Below are 13112 nucleotides of genomic sequence, written 5' to 3' on the forward strand. Positions count from 1 at the left end.
AGTTTAAGACTATAGTTTTCTACTGATTTCCTTTGTTTTCTTGTCCCAAGGCAGAATATTTTGTTCCTGTTGATGGACTGCAGATGGTGCCCACTCCGCCTCCCCTGCCATTCTGTCCTGGACTCTCTATCTTTTTTCCTTAGTCTCAGTTCCTCCTTCACCCTCATCCCCCCTCGGCTTGACTCTTCTCCCTGCCTCCCTCCGCTGTTGGGATTCTGGCCTAGTGGGAGATGGTTTCATCTGAGCATCTGAAAATATGGGGCTTCTTGGTCTTTATATGCACATCTGAGCATGCTACTGAAGGCAGAGGAAGGGAGATCTCTTAGGGAGTCAGCACATGCAAAATGCTGTGCCTTCAGAGTGCCTCTGCTATCTGTTATAAGGAGCGTCATACCGCAGGCTGCCCTTTAGCTGTTCCCTCGGAATGCAGCCTTGTTAAGTCACTGCCAGCGTTTCCCCTCTTGGCGTCCCTTTCTCTTAACTAAGTTGTTAACTCCAGACTCTGCTGCTTTCTTAAAGGCTAAAGTAATGGGCAAAGTAAAACCCTGAAATGTTTAGAAGCTATGCAGTATTATATTGTAAACCTGTAAAAATTCTTAACAAAGTTAGTGGCTTGGAAAGATTTTCATGAGAACTTCAGCTAAAAGGCAGTAAAGTAAATGCCTTAAAATAACTAAACTTTGGCTTATAACAAGGCCATTGTTTGGCAGTGTCCACTTTTTAAAGACTTTCCAGAACTTGGAGGAGGAAATGATCCTGAGACAAAGTAGTGATTTAAAAAATGAAGACAGTGAATTAACATTGACATTATTTGCCAACAGTTGATTTCTTGTCTTCCAACTTTTTACCCTGCATTCTGAATAAATTGGACCATGTGAAGAACTAGAAGATTAACTTTAGGGTTTTTGTTTGATTGAAATTGGTTTTGCAGAAGTGGAAATTTGGCAGCATGTATGGAAACCAGTAAATCAGTTTACAGTGTACTGTGCTTCTTAGTTTATGAAACCCACAAGAATGAGGAAAGGCTGCATGTCTTTGAATGCGAGAGGGCTGAACTAATGTAGGGTTTGCCTTTTCTGGAAGTTTATTTTTACCCTTATTAATTTAGTAGCTTGTAGAGCGGCATGTCCAGACTTTAACTAGTTAATAGTGGCTCCCAAGCTGAGCAGGATTTCAATGCCAATGGTTATTTTTCAGTGGTCTCATAGAGAAAATACTGGGAAGTATTCTAAGAATGGTGTAAAATGAAGAGGAACTTGGTAATTTTTTAAAACACTGGGTCAATGAAATATAAGCAGCTGGCTTTCACACAGTGACAATCTTTATAGTCAGATATTGTGCTCTGAACTAGTGCTCTGATGAGGTAGCAGAAGCATGTCTCTATTTTCAATTAAAATGATCCATTAATGTGGGAATATTTGGAGCATCTGTGTCTTTTCAAATGAACCGGGGTAGATGATTTTTTTTTTTTTCCTGAGGGGAAGCCCATTTGCGTGGTGGCTTCTGCTGGTAGCATCCGTGCCTGTTTCCCAGCCTGCTGGGGCCCTAGCGGGCTGTCTGACTTAATATGCTCACACTTGGAGTCAGTCTGAGTTGACAATGTGGGAGTTCCTTCCAGAGAGATGTGCTCTTTTCATCTTGAACCGTTCATAGGTTTCTGCAGCAGGCATGGTCTCATTCTCAAACTCAGTGTCCTCACGGCCTTCTTCGACCCCTTCCTCCTGGTGTCCCCTTGGATATTCTGTCCTCCATCCTCCCACATGGCCCTGTCCATCACCTGACATCCATGTTAACATGCTTACGGGTATCACTCGAATAGCTGCCTTCACAGTAGGCTCTTGCTGCTGCGGATTTGAACAAGTATTTGTAGGGGAGTCGAGGCAGGCTACCTTGATCTGCAAACACACCAGGGCTGTCTAGAGCCGTGTCACTGGACTGCTGTGCTGGTGTCTCCTGGGAGCTTGTTAGAAATGTGGAGGCTGGGCATGGTGGCTCACATCTGACATCTTAGCACTTTGAGAGGCCAAGGTGGGATAATCTCTTGATCCCAGGAGTTTGAGACCAGGCTGGGCAACATAGCAAGATCCTGATTCTACAAAAATTTTAAAAATTAGCTGGGCCTGGTGGTGTGCCTACCTGTGGTCACAGCTACATGGGAGGCTGAGGTGGGAGGATCACTTGTGCCCAGGAAGCGGAGCCTGCTGTGAGCTGTGATGGCTCCACTGTAATCTAGCCTGGGTGACTCTGTCTCTTAAAAAAAAAAAAAAAGGAAAAGGAAAAAAAGAAAAGGAAATGTAGAACCTTGGGGCTCACTACAGATGTGTAGAGTCTGAATTGGCCGGGTCGAGAGTGCAAAGTATGCTCATTCCAGGCCTATTTGCATTACCGCGTAGAAGTGTATCAAAGCATTGGAAGCCAAGGCAAAGGTACTTTAGCAGTAGAATGTGTTTTCATTAAGTTATTTCAGAGTACTGGATCCAGGACTTTATTTGCAAAGTTTATGCATAGATAATACAGATGGGGTGAGTTCTGTTTGGCTAGAGCAGAATGCAGTTAGCTGCTTTCAGCTTTCTGGACCCTGCATGGTTGTGCTGTGAAGGATCCTTCCTCAGGGCATCAGCAGGTTTCACTGGGAGGCTAGAACTCTGCAGGAGTGGAGACCACAGCCAGCACTAAAGAAGTGATCTCTGACAGAAGGGAAGAGAAAATGTATTTCAAATAATGAGACTAAGTATTGTTTTTAGAAACTAAAAAGTTATACATGTGATATGTATGTATGTGTATGTATTTAAATACCACAACCCAGAGTGTGTTTGTGTATATATGTATTTGGATATTATCTGTGTATATATGTATACATGTGTATATATTGTATTTGAAATGTATGAAACTATACAATGACTACTACTATGAGGGATTTACAGAGGAAAGATCAAACATAGTTTAATGGAGGAGAACGACCAATAATAGATGTTTATTATTGGCTCAGTTTACCTAAACAACAACTAAACACACACACCAATAAGCAGTAAACATTTGCCATTCAGAAATGCTGGGAAATAGGGTGTCATGATTTTTAAACCATTCTAATTAATATAGAACTGTCCTATTATACCATTGACAGACTTAAATAATGAGACTCTAATGAGGCTTAGCTAAGACTCAAGTGACTGTAACCGAAATGATTTCTTGCTGCTGATGTAGACGACTGTAGGATCGTCCGTTTCTTCGGCATCGTGACGGTAGGCGTTCAGTGCCTGTGTGAAAGCGAAGGGTGGAGAGGGACCCTCTGAGCCTGTAGGAGGCCCATTTCCCAATTCCCACTGGGGGCTTCCAGCACACTTTCTGGATACTTAGTTCATGAGGTCTTTCTGAGTCTGCCAAAGGAGGTCTTAGCTACCACTGAAGACCAAAGAGGCTGGGTCGAAGGCCTCTTCTCCGTGTTCTTCCCCTTGTGATGTCCTCAGCATCTGACACAGGGCCTGGCATGTTCACCATCTGATAAGCCCCTGTTGCATGAAGGCCTTGAATGCCGATAGCGTTCCCTGAGGTTGGCCTTGTCCTGTCTTCCTGTAGATGGCTCTGGAATTCTTGATGTGCAGGAGGTGGGGCCTTTGAACTTTGCTGCCTGAGTACTTGAGCCGAGAGAGTGTTAGTTGACATTAGGCACGTAGACTGCTTTTGCTTTGACTGAGAGACCTTGGTTGAAGGGAGAGGGTGGGAAAAGCTGAACGAGCCCTGGTACAGGGACTGCTCCCAGCAAGTCAGTTTCCACCCCACCCTCCTGTTCAGTGCTTTTTTTTTTTTTTTTTTTTTTTTTTTAACGATGGAGTCTTGCTTTGCCAGGCTGGAGTGCAGTGGCACAATCTCGGCTCACTTCAACCTCCGCCTCCCGAGTTCAAGTGATTCTCTTGCCTCAGCCTCCCTAGGAGCTGGGACTACAGGTGCCCACCACCACGCCCGGCTAATTTTTGTATTTTTAGTAGAGACGGGGTTTCACCATGTTGGCCAGGATGGTCTCGATCTCTTGACCTCGTGATCCACCCGCCTCAGCCTCCCAAAGTGCTGGGATTACAGGTGTGAGCCACCACACCTGGCCCTCAGTGCTGACTTTGAGGGATGCTCCTAATCTGTGTGTGGCAGCTGCATGGAGCCTGGGTTGCCTTGGTCCAGGTAGAAATCCCCTAGAGGGTTGTCATAGGGCTCAGGTCTTTGAAGAGACTGGGTACTTGAACTGTGCCCCGGCAATGGCTGGAGTTGGTGCTCTGTGCTCCAGAAGAGGGGACTTGCTGGGTGGCCATCGCCATTCCTCATTTGTTCCCGGCAAGCAAAATTGGACCACTTTACTGTTGCATCTGGTTTGAAGAGACTTTCATTTCTATTTGGGGAGAAGAAAACTCAAATGCAGCGAGACAGCTGCCAGATAGCGCCTGGCTTTCGCCTCCGTCTCGCTCCTCTTGGCCGAGTTAGTGTCCCTGGGTATCACCCCATGCCACATTATACACGTCCCTGGGTATCACCCCATGCCCCATGCCGCGTGCTCTATGTGTGTTCCTCGAGTCTGAAAGGCGCTGATGAAATGCTTGCTGCAGCTTTGTTAGGACACAGGCGGTCATGCTTTAGGCTGCTGCGGGGACAGAGGCATTATGCAGCCTGCAGGAGCCATGGCCAGTGCATGGTCACTCTGCATGGCAGCCTTGTAGACCTGGCTGGGACACTTCAGGGACAGCGGGAGACCTCCTGCTGCTCTTGACTGGGGTTACCATGACCGCTGGCTCTTCACTGAGGCCAGACTCAGTGAGTGCAGATTCCTGGTGCTGGCTGGTGAGGCCCCAGGAAAGACACACCTATGGTCGGTATATCTCAGCTTCAATTTACTCAGAATAATGCAGCCCTGTGAGAGAGAGAGAAGCTAGGGAGCTGTGGTGCATCAGCTAGTAAAGATGTTAGAAAATTGTCAAAACAAAAACGATGTGGCATTTACAGGTTGAATGCATGAATGAATGCACACATGCATTTTATGATGTGAAACTGTCCCTGATGTAAAAATCAGGTGGGTTACTGCATCTGTGGTGATGGGGTGGGTCCATCTGCAATGTTTCTGAAAAAAGCATCATAAAGCAAGGTTGGTTTTGGGAAGGGTGCCTTTCTTTTCTATTTCATATGTCACCAGCTGCTCTGTGTGTTTTCTGTCCCGTTACGATTTTCCTGAGATGGCTCTTCACTCTGTCTCTGGGCCTCCTTGTGTTTAATTTATTTGTTTTTGAGACAGGGTCTCACTCTGTTGCCCAGGCTGGAGTGCAGTGGTGTGATCATAGTTCACTGCAGCCTCAAACTCCTGGGCTCAAGAGATCCTCCCACCTCAGCTTCCTGAGCAGATAGGACTACAGGTGCGCACCACCACATCCGGCTAATATTTTCTTTTTTATAGAGACGGGATCTTGCTATATTGCTCAGGCTTGTCTTGCACTTAAGCTGTCCTCCCACCTTGGCCTCTCAAAGTGCTGGAATTCCAGGTGTGAGCTGCCGGACCCAGCCTGTTGTGTTTTAAATGGCTCTGCTTCCCAGGACCCAGCCTGTTGTGTTTTAAATGGCTCTGCTTCCCAGGACCCAGCCACCAGCTGGAGTGAGTCCTGCTCCACAGAAAGGCCAGAAGCCTGTGGCCAGGCTTCTCTTCAACTTTTGCCCAAACAAATTTCCCATCTTCCTTTACCTTAAAGAGAGAGTGAGAACACTGTGAAGATTAAGAATAAGCGTGCCTGCTTTCCTTTGGGGTTTTCCATCCTCCAGCCCCTCATGCAGTCCTGTCCTGGTGCAAGGGTGGCACTACCTGCCACTTTTTAGGAGTTCCACCCACTCTGCCTCTTCTTGCTCTGCTTCTTAGGGGCCCATGGTTCACAGCCATGTCTGGGACATGTCATTCAGGAGGTGGTTTGGGGTTAGTGGGATCGGCAGCCCCACAGGACCATGCTGTTGGAAACCCACGTGTGGATGCCCCGATGCCTGGTGCCGCAGGGTGTGGCGTGTGAGGAGCTCAGCCAGTGCCTTCTCTTCTCTCCTCAGCGAGCGGCTGTGCTTGCTGGCTCTCTTCGGTGGCTTCCTCTTGAATGAACCTTTCTTCTGAAGGCTTGATTTGCTTGGGGGAGGCTTAGTGTTTCTGCTCAGCCTTCTTTCTTGGAGGCCTGGGCTTGATGTTGAGTTGTGTTTGGTGAGGTTATGGAAAAAGCCTGTGTTTACTAGAACAGAGGGAGGAGGCCTGGATGGGGCGTCAGGTCTGTCTTTGTGCTGTGACCTGGAGCTGTTGATCTCTTGGCTGGACCTGGGGAGGGGTCGGTCAGTGACCCCTCCAGTTCCCTGCTGGGCCCTACACAGGGGATGCCGAGCAGCAGGTCAGTGGCTATTTTCACAACTAGAGAGTTAAAGTTATGCTGAAAGGAAGAGGTGAGTTTGTTGCAGTTCTCTGCCTCGTGTCATGGAACTGCTGTTTTTAGTTTTTCTTGGCTTGGGTGTGAGAATCCTGCTGCCTGCGAGGCTAAGCATGAGGGAGAAAGCGTGCAGATGATGATCATGTTTGCTGAGTGATTGATAGAGAAGTGGGAATATATCATATAGTCCTGAATATAGATTTCAGGGGAGTGTGACAGGTTTCTGTAATGAATAAAGTTTTTCTTTTGTACTCTTTTTAAGTAATTGTATTGATTTAAATATTTTCAAATATCACTGTTATTAAAAGTAGTCCTTTCGGAATGTAAAATAGACACAATGTTGGGTAGCAGGAACTATGTATGTGTTGAATTATTTTCAACAGAGCTTAAAGTCTTGCTTAAGATAGTTAAAAATCATCAGTTTAAAAACAGAATATCTTAAAGAGCCGGGCACGGTGGTGTGCACATGTAGTCCTAGCTACCGGGGAGGCTGAGGCAGGAGGATCATTTGAGTCCAGGAGTTTGAGGCTGCAGTGAGCTATGATTGTGCCTGTGAGCAGCCACTGCACTGTAGTCTGGATACCATAGCAAGACCCTGTTTCAAAAAAAAAAAAAAATCCAAAAGAAATTGTGAAACAGGTTGCCAGGAAATTGGATTGGCATTTTGTTTTAGAATTAGAGCCTGGTCATTTGACCCATACAGGTTTTGTCACTTTAGTTGGGAAGGAAAGATTTATTGATACTAATGGAAAATTAAAAATGGGCCACAAATTCTTACTTTGGAAATTGTCTTAGGGAATTTTTTGTTTTTAACCTTGAACTGTAGATAGCTAGATGCCAGAGAAGTGGCAAGGATATTTGACAAAAGTAATAACTACTGAGTGACATTTTAAGCACTGACTCAGGTTCACTGGTAAAATGAAATCAGTGCTGGAGAAGTTGTGTGTTCATTTTTTCGGGGTAGAACATGAAGCCAAATATCTTCAACCTATTTTGAAATTCAAAGCTATGGGCTGTGCTCTGAAGGCTTGAATAAGTTCGGTTGCTAGGCCTTTTTGTGACTAGACATTGACAAATCATAATTCTATTACTTTGGGTCATTTAAAAAAATTTTAATAGCACAACAAGGTGACTGTAGTCAATAATAACTTAATTGTATATTTTAAAATTAAAGAGTGTAATTGGATTGTTTGTAACTCAAAGGATAAATGCTTAACGGGATGGACACCCCATTCTGCGTGATTTGCTTATTTCATATTATATGCCTGTATCAAAACATCTCATGTACCCTGTAAATACATATACTTACTATGTGCACACAAAAATTAAGAATAAAAAAAAAAACAAATGTTAAAGGCCTCCCATGTGCCACATACTCTGCAAAGTGTTAGGGATGCCAGGATGATGGGGATGTGGTTTTTGCCCACAAGGAGCTCAAAGTTGAGTAGGAGAATGAATTTCCACTTTTGGTAGATGAGGCAGGACAGAGGCCTGCTCTAATATACAGTTGTGTATGCATTTAGTATATGCATATACGCTTTATATTATGTACCCCATATTTAATTACTGAGTTATTTTATTTATTTATTTATTTTGAGATAGGGTCTTATTCTGTCACCCATGCTGGAGTGCAGTGGGTCAATTTTGGCTCACTGCAATCTCAGCCTCCTGGGTTCAAGTGGTTCTCATGCCTCAGCCTCCCGAGTAGCTGGAACTACAGGTGTGCACCACCACGCTCAGCTAATTTTTGTATTTCTTGGTAAAGATGGGGTTTCACTGTGTTGGCCAGGCTGGTCTTGAATTCCTGGCATCCTAATCCACCCGCCTCAGCCTCCCAAAGTACGGGAATTATAGGCATGAGCCACTGCACCTGGCCTAATTACTAAGTTACATTTGTCAGTTTTCTGTTGCTGTGTAACAAATTAATATAAACTTAGGAGCTGAAAACAGTACTCATTTGTTATCTCACAGTTTCCATGGCTCCAAAGTCAGGCATGGCTTAGCTGGTTCTCTGGTCAGGCTGTAGTCAAGGTGTTGGCCAGGCTGTGTTCCCATCTGCAGGTCTAAGTAGGGAAGAATCCACCTCCAGGCTCGTTCATGTTGCTGGCAGAATCCATTGACTTGTAACTGCAGGACTGATGTCCCTGTTCCCTTGCTGCTTGTCAGCTGAGGGCTGCTCTCAGGTCTTGGGGAGCCCCTGTAGTGCTTTGCCAAGTGGCCCTTCACAGGCCCCATCACGAGGTGGCAGCTTGCTTCTCCAAGCCAGCAAGGGAGTCTGTCGCTCCCTCGTCACGGAGTTGGGATCCTATGTAGGTCACCTGGTGTGGGGAGAAGCATTCTTCGCAGTATTCGGTTGGGTAGAAGCCAATCACAGCTTCCACCTACACTCAAGGGAAGGGAGTTGTACAGGGTGTGAGCAATTTGAGGGGGTCACCTTAGAATTCTGCCCACCACAGTACCTTTCTGGTTATTTCACGGACTTCTGTTCCCAAGAAATCTGAGCGTTTGCATCCTAGGAAGACTGGTGAGAGCAGCCCCAGTGGAGGAATAAAAACTAAGATCTGGAAAATCAGCAGTGGGTTGTTTTCATCTCTCGGCAGGCAGGAAACAGGAGGAGAAAGGAATGTCTGTAGGCTCCCAGCGCTGATGGGAAGGAGGTGTTTGGCTGGGGTAGAGCTCCGCAGGAATCTCCCAGGCTCCTCTAGCTAGGTGCAGCCGTGTTTTATCCGGCTGTCTTTACATGGGCTGATCACTCAGGAGTGGCATATGGCAGGAGCATGCTTTGGGGTACGAGCCTCCTGGAGAATGAACTGCAGCACACAAGCTAGACAGATGGTGGCTTAGTCCCCCTTGGACAAGAGTGTGTCCTGCACGCTGGCAGGCGGGGTGCTGAGAGGCACTTGTGGTGTCTGAGGCCGAGCTTTGCTGAGTTCACCTGAAACTACTTTGTGAGCTCAAGGCGGTCACCCAAGGATACCTGGCTCTCCACCTGGGATGGTGCATTGCCCACAGAGCATGCTCACTCAGTTGGGATGGGGATGCCAGTGACAGGTTGTATGGAATGGACAAAATCTGAAGCACCAGCTGGGAGGACACTCTCCTAACAGGATGGCGGGCAGGTAAAGGCAGCCTTGCAGGCAGAGTCACGAACGTTACCATCCCAGCAGTGTCACTGCTAGAGGGCTTGCCTCTTCCATGAAATCAGACATGTATTTCAGTGGAGGAATCAATAGGGCCTGCCCGCCTTTAGGTGGACCCATGTTGTCTTGAGACTGGATTGTCGTGAAAGAAGATGGTCTTTTCTCAGCCTTTAGGGTGTGTGTGAATTTTAAGAAGACCAGTCCAACCGGAATACTGTTATTTGGCCTCTCATCAAAGAGGAGGCCTGTGCCTCTGCAGGAACAAGTGTTTGTCCTTTGACAGATGAGGACTCGGTTGTGCCTGTGGCTGAGTGGAGGCAGAGGGGGATTTTGTCCCAGTTTAGTAATTCTGTGCTGTAATTCTTCTCTCTTCCTTCCCTTTATTACTTGATGCTTATTATTGCATTTTTATTGTACTCATTTTGATAATTATGCCTCTTTTTGTGACAGCCCTCAAATATTTACCCGTTTTTGAAACTTGGGAGGGGGACACACAGAAAGAAACAAATGGCTCACAGAAGTTCTTCATCTTTCTTTCTAGTGGTTCAAGCTCTACGTTCGTGACATCAAACCTCCTGTTGGGCCATTTCTGAGAACTCCCATCAGTTTCTGTATAGTGTAAAAGGTAAGTGGAACTACTTGTGACTGTTCTTTGTGATGGTGTCTGAGAAGCAGAGCTCGTCTTGGCAGGAGCTGCTCTGCGATGGTGGACCTGTCTGGCTGCGTTTGTTTTTGCAAGGGTGCGCCTCATTGGTGTGTTTCTTCTTTGGGGCTGGATGTCAATGGCTGGGGCTTGGGTATCTATTCACAGTAGAAGCTTGGGTGACACCTGTGTGTTTTCAGAGCCAGCCCTGGTGGAGGACAGTCAGTGGCAGAGCTGGGAGGTGCCGGGAGCCCCCCACCTGGCATGCCAGCATCAGCCTCTGGCCTCAGGATGCCCTGCCCCTCTTGATGCCGTGTTTTCTCAGTTCCTCTGTGATTTTAGTGATGCTTATTCTGTCTCATTATCAGGCTTCACTTGATGTCAAAGAACATCAAGTGAAGAAATACATGGGAATTTTCAGGAAGGTAAGATATTCTATAAAATATAAGGTCCATTTTTTTTCTATATTTTTAATGTGCCTGGTGGTGGGACTCATTGCTTATGGGAAATCCCTTTCTAGAATGTAAACCTTATGAGGGCAAGGACCTCCTTCTCTCCCACTTGTCTTCCTTCCTTCTATTTATTTTTTCTTCAGGGCCTAGAACAGTGCCTGCAGGGTCAGGAGCTTGATAAAACTTTTGGCAAATGAGACAACTTGATGAGGAATCCCCCCCGAAGCTCTTAGAGCATAACCCAGCTTTTTCCTTTCTGGTTGCTGTTGGCAGCAGAGGAGGCACCTGCAGAATCCAGGAGGATTTGTGGTGCTTCCTTGCTGAGGCACACAGACCCTGGAATGTAAATGGACTTTTTACAGTTGGGTGCAAAGCAGTATGCATGGGAGAGCAAACCACGCTTGGGTTCTGTGTGGGGGCAGCTCCTCCACTGCTGAGCTCGTGTGTCTCTCTCCTCTCTCCTGAGTGGATTTCACGCCCATTCAATTGGCTCTCGGGAAGCTGGGGTGGAAAGAGCTCACAGGGAACACCCAGACTGCATGCCTTGTGGATGTTCAGTGACTGACGAAATGCTTGTTACTCACACGATCCCTTTATTAACGTGACAGAACAGCACGGTGTTTGAAAATCCCTGCTCTTCGCTGGCTTGGTGGGTGTGGAGGAGCCGTTTTTCTTCCATCGTTTGGCACACCCACCGCCAGCTTGAAGTGGGAGGCGGCAGCACCTCTCTACCAGGGCTGACAAAGGCGTGGGCGCAGTTTCATTTCTCTTTTATTGTCTCAAGTACAGTTGCCATTGAATCGACCCACCAAAAACTAGCACTGTCTTCAAGTAGAATTTTACTAGGTAGCGGAACACACCACTGGACTGTGCCCCCGAAGACTGAAACTTGAGTTACAGCATTTCAGCAAAAGTAAAAAGAATTCTTGCAAATGACATAAGTATCTGATTTTCCCCCTTATGTGGGGTTGTTACCTCACTCATCAATTAGTTTAAGCAACTTTCAAAATTGGTAATGGAAAACTTTGTCTTGACTGTACGGTATATGTGGATTTTAAATTAAATACAGAGCTACGTTGCTTTTCCTGAAAATCAGAGCAGCTAAAGAAGAAATCACTGTCTCTGCAGAACTGCATGGCGCTTCATCATCATGGGCAGTTTTCAAGCACAGACTTAGATTGCGAGGCGTCGTAAGAACTTTCACACCTCTAAAATAGGTTCTTACAGCTGACTGTCCTGGAATTTATATTTGCTCTGTTACTGGCAAAATTTTGTCCCTTAAGCAGCTCACAGCTGGACTGTGAGACATTCCTAAGAGCTGATAAAATGGACAGGTGGTATTGCCTTCTTCTGCTCTCTGTCTGCTTGCCTGGGAGGGCTCAAGGAGGCCTAGAGCTTTGCATTAACTGCAGGATGTGCCTGTCTCCTTGTACAGTGGATTTATTTGGACTTGGTTTTAAAATGCAGCCTGGTCCCCGTGTTTAGGTTGTTATTAAATGCACTTTTGAGTTTTTCCCTCCTCGATGAATCTGAAAACATATGCCCTTGCCATATTGCATTTGTGTGGGGAACTCAGAAGCCACAAGACCTTGGGTCGAGTTCTGGCATGGTAACTTTCATTCACTTTGTTACCCTGACAAGTCCTAACCCTCTGTGAGTCTCAGCTTTTCTCATCTTTAAATGGGATAATATTTATCTCATGGAATTACTTTGAAGATGCCTAATTCAGCATTCCATGCACAGTCGTCACTCAACAACATGTTGGCTGTTATTTTCCACCCTAATGCTGGCTTTCTGCTGTGATCCGTGTCCTGGGGGGATTGGAGGAAAATAGCAGAGGTCCTGCTCTCTCTGTCCTCTTTCAGGACTACGGAAGTTTGCTAAGGAATTTCACATGGCATCCTGCTGGAGCGAGTGGGGGAGGGGGAGTGCTGCTGACATGACTAAGCACAAAGCCACTGGGGTGGGGGCAAAGAAATCATTAATTCAGGCTCCCTGCACCATTCCCTGACCTCCGCATAAGACAGTGCAGCCTCAGACTGAGATCTGGCTGGCTGTCAGCACAGACTGGAAAGGTGCAGCTGGAGAAAACTCCGCCTCTCTTTTGGTTTTCTTCTTGGTCCTTAAGGGATCTGAAGGCACTGGTGCAGACCAGGGACCATGTGGATGTCTTCCAGTGTGAGACCAGTGCTCCCTGTGGGGAGACACAGTGAAACAATGAAAAAATAACCTTAGACCCAGGCGGTGCATCCCGACCTGAACTTCTATCTTTGCGATCGATTTAAACATTTTTAAGGTAAAATCAAAGAGGACCAATAGTACTGGGAGAAGCAATTATTACCGTTGAATATAGGTCCCTGCTGTCTACACTGGTAAATAGAGTCCTGCTTATTTTTACGAGATGTGTGTATAAAGTGATCTTTGGCACTGTGCAATAAAACAGATTAACTCG

At 46.3% G+C, this 13112-nt stretch overlaps 1 protein-coding gene across 5 annotated transcripts in view; it reads left to right on the forward strand.

The window, feature by feature from the left end:
* Positions 1-13112, forward strand: part of LDLRAD4 (low density lipoprotein receptor class A domain containing 4) — a 445676-nt gene that overhangs the window by 50270 nt on the left and 382294 nt on the right. For all 5 annotated transcript variants that reach the window (XM_055239490.2, XM_055239474.2, XM_055239499.2 and 2 more), the window contains exon 2: positions 10107-10190. The gene's annotated coding sequence lies outside the window, so the exon portion shown is untranslated. The remainder of the gene's footprint in view (positions 1-10106; positions 10191-13112) is intronic.

The sequence above is a fragment of the Symphalangus syndactylus genome, chromosome 1 (genome assembly GCF_028878055.3).
Source record: "Symphalangus syndactylus isolate Jambi chromosome 1, NHGRI_mSymSyn1-v2.1_pri, whole genome shotgun sequence".
Classification (NCBI taxonomy): Eukaryota; Metazoa; Chordata; class Mammalia; order Primates; family Hylobatidae; genus Symphalangus; species Symphalangus syndactylus.